Source organism: Orycteropus afer, unplaced genomic scaffold, assembly GCF_000298275.1.
Source record: "Orycteropus afer afer isolate SDZICR_OR568_19922 unplaced genomic scaffold, OryAfe1.0 scaffold00467, whole genome shotgun sequence".
Taxonomy (NCBI): domain Eukaryota; kingdom Metazoa; phylum Chordata; class Mammalia; order Tubulidentata; family Orycteropodidae; genus Orycteropus; species Orycteropus afer.
In genome coordinates this window covers 462,040-471,843 of record NW_006922054.1, presented here as the reverse complement: position 1 = coordinate 471,843, position 9,804 = coordinate 462,040, and positions in this window count along the sequence as shown.

Here is a 9,804-nt window from a genome sequence, read left to right as displayed (position 1 = left end):
GTTAGAGGGTCACAAATTTCTGCTAATTTCAGACACACTCAAAGGCCCCGCCTCCGTGGCCCCACAGTGCCAAAGTGCAGCTCCAAGGCAAAATTCAGGGACCGGGCTCAGCTGCATTTTCTTTGTTCTCTGTGCCCCTTCTGCCCACAGTGCTGACTCAATCCAGGCAGACAGCCAATGGCTGGCTCTGGAGTTTGTCTGTGATACAGCCCACCTGCAGCGCCAAATATGCGCCCAATTTCAGGTGTGTTGGACTTGGGGGAGTACCTGAGCAGGCTTTTACTTATGACATATTTATTTGCAAGACTACAGCTCAATCTCAGGAAAGATTCATATTATTAGAGGGTCACAAATTTCTGCCAATTTCATGCACACTCAAAGTCCCCGCCTCCACAGCCCCACAGTGCCAAAGCACGGCTCCAGGGCAAAATTCAAGTGAGCGTGCTCAGCTGCAGTTTTTTGCTTTCCGTGCCTCATCTGCCTGCGGTGGTAATGCAATCCTGCCCAACTGGCAATGGTCAGCTCTGGAGTTTGTCTGTGATACCGCCCACCTGCAACGCCAAAGATGCGCACAATTTTAGCTGTGGTGGATTCGGGAGAGTTCCTGCCAGTGACCTGCGGTCCCGATAACCATGGCAAAGGAAAGCACGGTGTCTCCCAGTCTGACCCAAACCCGCACTGTAATCTGCTGGGAGTAGAGGGAGTTAGCCTTTCTGGTGCACCAGTGAGATCTCCACCTGAGTCTCAGCAATGGTGTCCGTGTCCTGCTGCACCCTCAGCACCCAAATTACCAACAAAATCAGCCACTGGAGGCAGGTCTTTGCCGCTGCCTGCTGGAATATTGTATTGGTCACTGGTAAGCTGCTATAAGTGATCTCGTTCTTGGATCGGGGATCTCAGATGGCCACCGCCACCTGGCAGACAGTGACTGCCCCAGAAAGGTTTCCAATGGTCTCTCTCAGGTGCCCATTTGTCTTCTGGCAGTAGCTCTTTCCTAAAAATCTTCCTGTGTCTTTCCTCCAATTCTGCTCTTCTATGTTTGTTGCGATCTGATTTAGTAAGCTGTTCAAGTGCCAAAAATCTCAATTCAAACTGTTATACCTAGTTCTTAAGGTTCTTAGATGCCAGAGGGAAAAAAATGTGGTGCTCACTGGTGTGACTCCATTTTGAATCCCTCCTATATTTTTCTTTTAAATGTATTTTTTATTAATTTTAAAATTTTAGATCTTATCTATTGACTGTCAATTTTGAAAGAAAAGAGTGTTTTACCACAACCAGCCTTTATACTCAAACCCACCAGCCACTCCTCGGAAGGAAGATGGGTCAATCTACTTCTGTAGTGATACTGCCTCAGAAACCCAAGGAGGGGTCGCTATGAGTCGGGTCCGACTCAACGGCATATAACAACAACCACCTTTATACAGACTGAGAGGAGGTAGTTCTTCTGATGACCCAAATTGTTATCACAGCACTTCTCCTGTTCCTTCTTCCTGCTAACATCTTTATTCTTTGGTACAAACCATTTCATCTTTCTCTTTGAAGCCTAATGGTCTATCTAAATAAGAAGCAGGGCTAAAGAGATACAATTCCAGGCTAAAAATATAGGCAGATGCCCCTCTGTCTGATTATCCCCTTCTTCTGGTGATCAGGCAGAAAAACTTGCATTGCAAAGCTGTGCAATGAAATTCAAACCCCTGGAATGTAGAACCATTGAGGGAAAGATCCTTGGTGTCCTTCATCCTGTGAAAGTTTTCCATCCTTCTTTACAGCTTTTGAGCCAGGGAGGACCTCTTATGATGGAACTTTTCCTGTTGTACATTATCTGTTGTCCATGACTAATTGAAACACCTTTCACTATTGCCAAAACTGTGCATATGTCTTGTGTTTGTGTGATTTGATCAAGATAAATTTATACAACACCGATGGAATGGTTGGTGCCACTGGGTAGAAGTCTCTTCCCAGTATCCTGATGAGTACTTGGACTTGGAGGCAGGCTTTAAGGCAACCTGCTTATGTAGCACAAAGATATTCACTCCCAACACCTACACTAATTTCTTAATAAATCAATATTTTGTATTTACATTAATAATTATTTAAATAATTATAACACACTATTTAAAGTATAAAGTAGAGGAATCCTCCCAAATTCATTTTATGAAGCAAGTATAACCTTTAGCAAAACAAGGCAAAGACATCACTCAAAAGGAAAACTGCAGACCAATATCCCTCATGAATATAATGCAAAAATCTTCAACAAAATCCTAGCCAAGAGACCCCAACAACATATCAAGAAAATCATTTATTATGACCAAGTGGGGTTCATATCAGGTATGCTAAGATGGTTCAACATTAGAAAAACAATCAATATCATCCACCACATAAATAAAACAAAGGAAGAGAACCACATGATACTATCAATTGGTGAAGAAAAGGCATTTGATAAAATTCGGTACCCATTCCTGATCAAAACTCTCAGCAAAATTGGAATAGAAGGGACATTCCTCAACATAATAAAGGGCATCTATGCAAAACCAACAGCAACATTATTCTCAATAGAGAGAAACTGAAACCATGCCCCTTGCAAGCAAACAGGAACCAGAAAGGGATGCCCTCTGTCACTACTTCTATTCAACATTGCATTGAAAGTCCTAGCCAGGGCAGTAAGGGAAATCAAAGGCATCCAAATTGGTAAGGAAGAAGTCAAACTATCCCTATTTGTTGATAATATGATCCTATACCTAGAAAACCCAGTAGACTCAGTCAAAAATCTACTGGAACTAATTGGGATATTTAGCATCGTGGCTGGATACAAGATCAACATCCAAAATTCGGTTGGATTCCCCTAGACTAGCAAAGAGATTGCTGAAAAAGAAATTAGGAAATCAGTACCATTTACAATAGCTACCAAAAAATAAAATACTAGAAAATAAGTCTTACCAGGGACAGAAAAGATCTGTACAAAGAAAACTATAAAAGACTACTTCAAGAAACCATAAGAGATCTATATAAATGGAAGAACATACCATGCTCGTGTTTAGGAAGATTGAACATTGTGAAAATCTCAATTCTACTGAAAGTGATCTATACATTCAATGCAATCCCTATCCAGATCCCATCGACATTCTTTAAGGATACGGAAAAACCAAGCACTAACTTTATATGGAAAGGAAAGGGACCTGAGATAAGCAAAACATTACTGAAGAAGAACAAACCCACTCCCAGATCTTTAAACTTATTGTACAGCCACATTATGCAAAACCACCTGATATTGGCACAATGAAGGACACAGAGACCAATGGAATAGAATTGAGGACCCAGAAATAGATCCGCTGACCTATGGTCAACAGCTGATCTTTGACAATGGGCCAAAATCTATTAAATGGGGAAGAGATTGTCTATTTAACAAATGGTGCTGGCAAAACTGGATATCCATTTACACAAAAATGAAACAAGATCTGTACCTCACACCATACACAAAAACTAACTCCAGATGGATCAAAGACTTAAATGTGAAACCTAAAACTATAAAGTTCCTCAAGGAAAAACTAGGGGCAAATTTAGGGGCCCTAATATATGGCATAAATAGACTATCAAGCATAACCCAAAATGCACAAACAGCAGAAGAGAAACTAGATGAATGGGACCTTCTAAAAATTAAATTTTTATGTGCTTCCAAAGACTTCTCCAAAAGAGTCAAAAGAGAACCTACAGATTGGGAAATAATATTTGGCAATGACATAGCTGAAAAAGAACTTATCTCTTGAATGTAAAGAAAACTCCAACACCTCAACACCAAAAAGACAAATACTCCAATGAAAAATGGGCAGAAGACATGAATAAACACTTCACCAAAGAGCATATTCAGGTGGCCAACAAACATGAAGAAATGCTCATGATCATTTGCCATTAGAGACATGCAAATCAAAACAATGACATACCATCTTGCTCCAGCACTTGTAGCAAAGTTCAACAAGACAGAAAATAACAAATGCTAGCGAGGATGTGGAGAGATTGGGATTCTCATACACTGCTGGTGGGACTATAAAATGATACAGCCACTGTGGAAAGCAGTATGGTGGTTCCTTAAAAAGTTGGAATTAGTAATACCATTTGACCCAGTCATTCCATTACTAGGTACATATCCTAAAGAAGTGAGAGCCATGACAAGAACAGATACATGCACACCCATGTTCATTGCAGTGCTGTTTACAACAAAAAAGATGGAAACAACCTAGGTGCCCATCAACTGAGGAATGGATAACCAAACTATGATACATACACACAATGGAATACTATGCAACCCTAAAGAAGAATGTATAATTGGCAAAAGACCACATAACATGGATGAACTTGGAGGACATTATGGTGAGTGGATAAGTCAATCACCAAACCAAAAACCAAACACACTGCCATCGAGTCAGACCTGACTCATAATGACCCTTCCTTGGGTTTCCAAGGTGGTATCACTATGGAAGTAGATTGCCCAACCTTCCTTCTGAGGAGTGGCTGGTGGGTTTGAACCATCAGCCTTCTGGTTAGCAGTCTACTGCCTTAGGCACTAGGCTACCAATCAAAGAAGAACAAATATTAGTTTGTTATTGTAAAAAGTCAAGGAAATATTTATATATGGAAGGAAATTTCTTACTTGGTTACTAAGGGTGGAAGGGGAGAGGAGGGAACACTGTTAGACAGGTAGAAACAAGTACTGATTTAGGTGAAGAGAAGGGCAATGTACCAAATGTGAGTGATTGACAGTGGCATTGAGGAAGAGGAAGACATAGAAAGTGCATGTGAGGTACAGACAACAAAGATGAACCCTTTTGCACATACAAACTACATTGTCAGTGAAGACAAACAATGATATACAGGTGGATAGATTGGTGGACAGACTGAACTATTAAATATGTCTATGTAGGGGACAGTGTGCCCAAGACCATGTATAGGGTTGGCAGACAATATTTCTACAAGTGTATTTGTATGTTCTGTAAGAATTCTTAGGTATATAGTAGAGCTGACAAGGAGTAAGTTTGTAGTCACTTCTTTGCCACAGCCAGCTACCCAAAGGGAGTGAGGAGTTGGACCTGTGGACTCAGGACCATAGTTGCAGGGGATATCAAGATCAATAGGGATAACATACTACCCAAAACATTGTTTCACATCCTACTTTAGTGACTAGGGACTAGGATCTTAAAAGCTTGCAAGTGGCCATCTAGATTCAACAATCGGTCTCTCCTCATCCAGAGTAAAGAAGAATGAAGAAAACCGAGGATGCATGGAAAAAATTAGTCCAAGTGACTAGTACACCATGTGATCCTCAGCCCATATGACCAGAAGAACTAGACGGTTCCTGGCTACCACTGTTAACCACTCAGAGAGGAATCTCTGTAGGAGATCCTGGATAGAGTGGTAGAACAATGTGGAACAAAACTCAAAGTAATTTTAAAAAAGACTGATAAAGTCTGGTGAAACCCCTGAGACTATAGCCCTTAGCTGCCCTTCAGTTCTGGAATTGAACCCACTCCTGTGGCTTTCAGCCAAACAAAAGACAGGTGTATGAGATGAACATTTACACTAGGTAGATAATGAAGGACCAAACTGGATACTCTGAACTTGACTAAAACACTCTGAAACCTCAAAGATGAATTCCACTTGCAGACCCCACACTCTCCCCCACCTGGTGAAACCTCAAATATAAATTGCAGGCTGTGGACTCCACACTCTCTCCATCCTTGTCAGAAAAACAACCTCACTTCCTGGAAACTGCAACTTTTCCAAAATCCCATCCCCTTCACCAGAGGTCCCTATAAAAGGGAGCAACACTTCCCCAAGATGTGGCTCTACTCTGCAACTGGCATTGTTCATGTTGCTCCTAGAGTCGTCCCTCATGGGCTTTTCTTCAATAAAGCCTGCTTTGTTCTGTCAAGGTTGTGGCTATTTTTTCTCTTCTTCCTTTCATTTTAACTTCTGTATTTCCACACCTTTCTAACAAATGGGCCTGATACACAGGATGGGGTTGAGGCAGGGACTGCGGCCCCTGGTCTGTCACCTCATCTCCTCTTTTCCTCTTTTCCTCCTCTTACTACCTTCCTTAGCCTATGGGTATCTCCAGGGAAACAGCATTCCCACCAAGCTCACTAATAAGATAAACGTCTGCCAGAAAGTGACCTGGAGCCTCCCTCTTCCCGAGAGTATGACTTTTGCGGCCTCAATCCAATGTGAGTGGCACAAGGGCTTTTATAGTCCTTTATTGGATACCCTGGTAACTCCCTAGGGGAAGCCAGAACCCTAGGCTCAGACTCATTATCTGAAGCTCTACTTTAACTTTTACCAACCTCTGGATCTGGAGACATTGCCATTTCTCACCATGCAAACAACACCGGCCATTTATCAGTCCTTCTCAGGGCCAGGTAAGTCCCCTTTGTCACCCCCTCTCATCCTCTCTTCCCTATTCGATTTCTGGTTCCCCACAGAAATGCTCTGCGGTGACCATCCAGTGTTTTATCACCATCCGGACTCCAGGAGTCCCCCTCTTCAGCGAAGTTTTGGGAGACGTCCTCCTTCCCTGAGAGGGCCCAACCTGGCATGACAAGTCAGTGAGGATGCTCTCTGACAAGCCAGAGCCCCAGCTTTTTAGCCTTCTCCAACTCTCCTTTCTCTCTCTTGTCCTCTCTTTTTCCCAGTCCCCCAGGCATGGGAGCTGGTCCGTCTGCATCACCACCCACTTTGCCCCTCAGGTGCCTTCTCCAAAGCCTCAGAACCTTACATCTAGCCCTGAACATAAAACCCCAAATTCTCCTCCTACAATCCACTCATATTTACCTCAATATCAATTAAATAATGGTAGTCGATGGCCTGAATTTGTAACATTTAACCCAGACATCTTACATGATCTTGATAGCTTCCTTCACAGAAATGGCAAGTGGTCTGAAGGTCCCTATGTCCAAGCCTTCTTTTATCTCTGCTCTTGACCTTCAGTTTGCAAATCATGCTCTCCCTTCCAACTCTTACTTGCTGATACGCCTTTCCCAAAAACTTCTAAGAAACTTACCCTGTGAGACGTCCCCTCAGTTTCCCCTTCCACCACAACTTTCACCGATTCTGACCCGGCAGATGAACAACCCCCCATCAACCCCACAATTACAGTAGACCACTTCCCCCACCCCCTTCTTCCTCAGACCCCATTACCCCACCCCCACCCCATTCCAACTCCTCCCCCAGATGCTATCCCCCCTTCCCTTCCTTCACCCCTAGCCGCCTAATCAAAACCAGCACTCCAACCCCAACCCATGTTTCCTTTAAGGGAGGTGGCGGGAGTTGAGGGACCAGTCTGGGTCCATGTTCCCTTCTCAATGGCAGACATGTCCCAAATAGAAGGAAAGCTGGTGTCTTTCTCAGAGAACACAGTCAAATTTCATAAGGAATTACTCCGCCTTACATAAGCTTATCACTTTACCTGGTCAGATATTTACTATATCCTCACTGCCACCCTAACTCCAGATGAATGGTCTCGTTTCTGGCAGAAAGCAAGGGACCACACTGACAGGCTCCATGGCCAAAATAGATATAATAACCCAGTAGCTGATCAAGCCCTTCCAACTAGTGAGCCAGCCTGGACATATCAATCATGAGACCCCAGCATTACACACCGAGATCACATGATCACCTGTCTAGTGGAAGGAATGTTAAAAGATATACACACCCAGGTTAACTATGAAAAATTAGAGAAGTTACTCAGAAACCTGATGAAAACTCCTCTCTTTTCATGGCCCATCTGACGGAAGCCATTACCAAATATACCAATTTTAATCTCACTATCCCTGAAGGCACTCTCTTCCTACATGTCCAATTCATCAACCAGTCAGCCCCTGATATCAGGAGGAAACTTCAGAAACTTGAACAAGGTCCCCAAACATCCCCAAAAGACCTTTTACACCCCTCCTTTAAGGTATTTAATAATAGAGAAGAGGAGGCCCAAAGGGAAAAAAGAGAACCACCTTAAAATAAAATGCCAACTCCTAGCTGCAGGGCTTCAGAGTCCCAAAACTGACCACAACTCTAGCCAACAGCCCTCCCAGACCTGGGGACAAACTCAAAATTAACACAGCCTCCAGGGACCTGTTTCAGGTGTGGCAATCATGGACATTGGGCCAACGTGTGCCCCAGTCCTCCACCGTCAAACAAGCCATGTCCCACCGGCGGGCAATGGGGCATTGGAAGATGGATTGCCCTGAGGAGTGACCACCCTGACCCTTGGTACAACTATCCTCCAACCCCGAAAACCCATACCCTCAATTAGAATGAGGGGGCCCGGACTCTGCTGCCTGGTCACCAAGTGTGGTGATCCTGAGGAGTCAGGGTCACGAGGACAGTGGCTGGCCAAGCTCTTTCTTTTGTGGTCAATACTGGGGCCTCTCTCACTCCTAACATGCTGGTCTGGACCATCTATTGAGAGCCCTCAACCTATCATGGTAGTGTCAGGATCTATTTCCTGTTGTTGTTGTTATGTGCCATTGAGTCGGCCCTGACTCATAGCAACCCCTCCTTGGGTTTCAGAGGTGGTATCACCTTGGAAGTAGATTGCCCAACCTTTCTTCTGAGAAGTGGCTAGTGCCTAAGGCACTTGACTGCTAACCAGAAGGCTGGTGGTTCAAACCCACGAGCCACTCCTTGGAAGGAAGATGGGGCAATCTACTTCTGTAATGATACTGTCTCAGAAACCCAAGGAGGGGTTGCTATGAGTGGAGTCTAACTGGATGGCACATAACAACAACAACAACAACACCTTAGGCACTATGCTACCAGAGCTCCCAGAAAGAGACGGCCTGGTCTACCTGGCGGGGAGCACCTGGTAGATTTGAACCACCAGCCTTGCACTTGGCAGGTGACTGCCTTAGGCCCGAGGCCATCCCCTAGAGCCCCCCAAAAAACCCAACCCCTCTTATGCTCATTTGGAACTATAACCTTTACTCACTCTTTTATTTTAGTTCCCCAATGCCCAATTCCCTTAGTAGGACGAGACTTCCTTCATAAGCTAGGAACCTCCATTTACCTTCCCCCTTTAATACCACAACCATGTTCTTACTTCACACCTGGACTGATCTATCCCTCCACAAACCTCCCCATACCAAACCCTCCCCTACCCTCCTGTCCCCTTCACTCCAAGATGTATATCCAGTTGTTTGGGATACCGACCATCCTGGAATAGCACTTCATCATATCCCAGCTGTAGTCAAACTTTTCCTAGTTTGTGACCAAGCATGGACATAGAGGCCTAGCCCTCTTACCTGACTCAGGACAATTCTGGAGACAAGTCATACCAGTTACAGAACTCACTACAGGGTTTGGCTGAGGCCTTTGTTGAGTCAGCATCAAAGCTTAACTCCTTCATCTACTTAGGGCAACTTTCTTCCCTTTGGGAAGTGTATATTTATACACTACTGACAGTCAGCTATAAAATGAAATTAATCAGTAATTTCATTCTCATAGATATTTTAAAGGTTGATTGTATCAGTTTACGTTCCATTTTTGAAATATGAACTTTAATGAGAGTAATTTTCCAGCACAAAATTTATTTTTATGTGTCAAAAACAGCACCAAAGTCCAAAAGATTTTTTTGTATAATGTTTTAGACTTTTTCCATTAATTTAATTTGAATTGTCACTCACATAGGACATTAGGGTCACAGCTTATCTGATACAGTTACAATATTGCTTTTTTTTTTTTTTTTTAAAGTATGGAGTAACGAGAATTTAATACACTGATAATTCAGAAAAAAGATGTAAAGCCTATTCACCCTAAGATAAT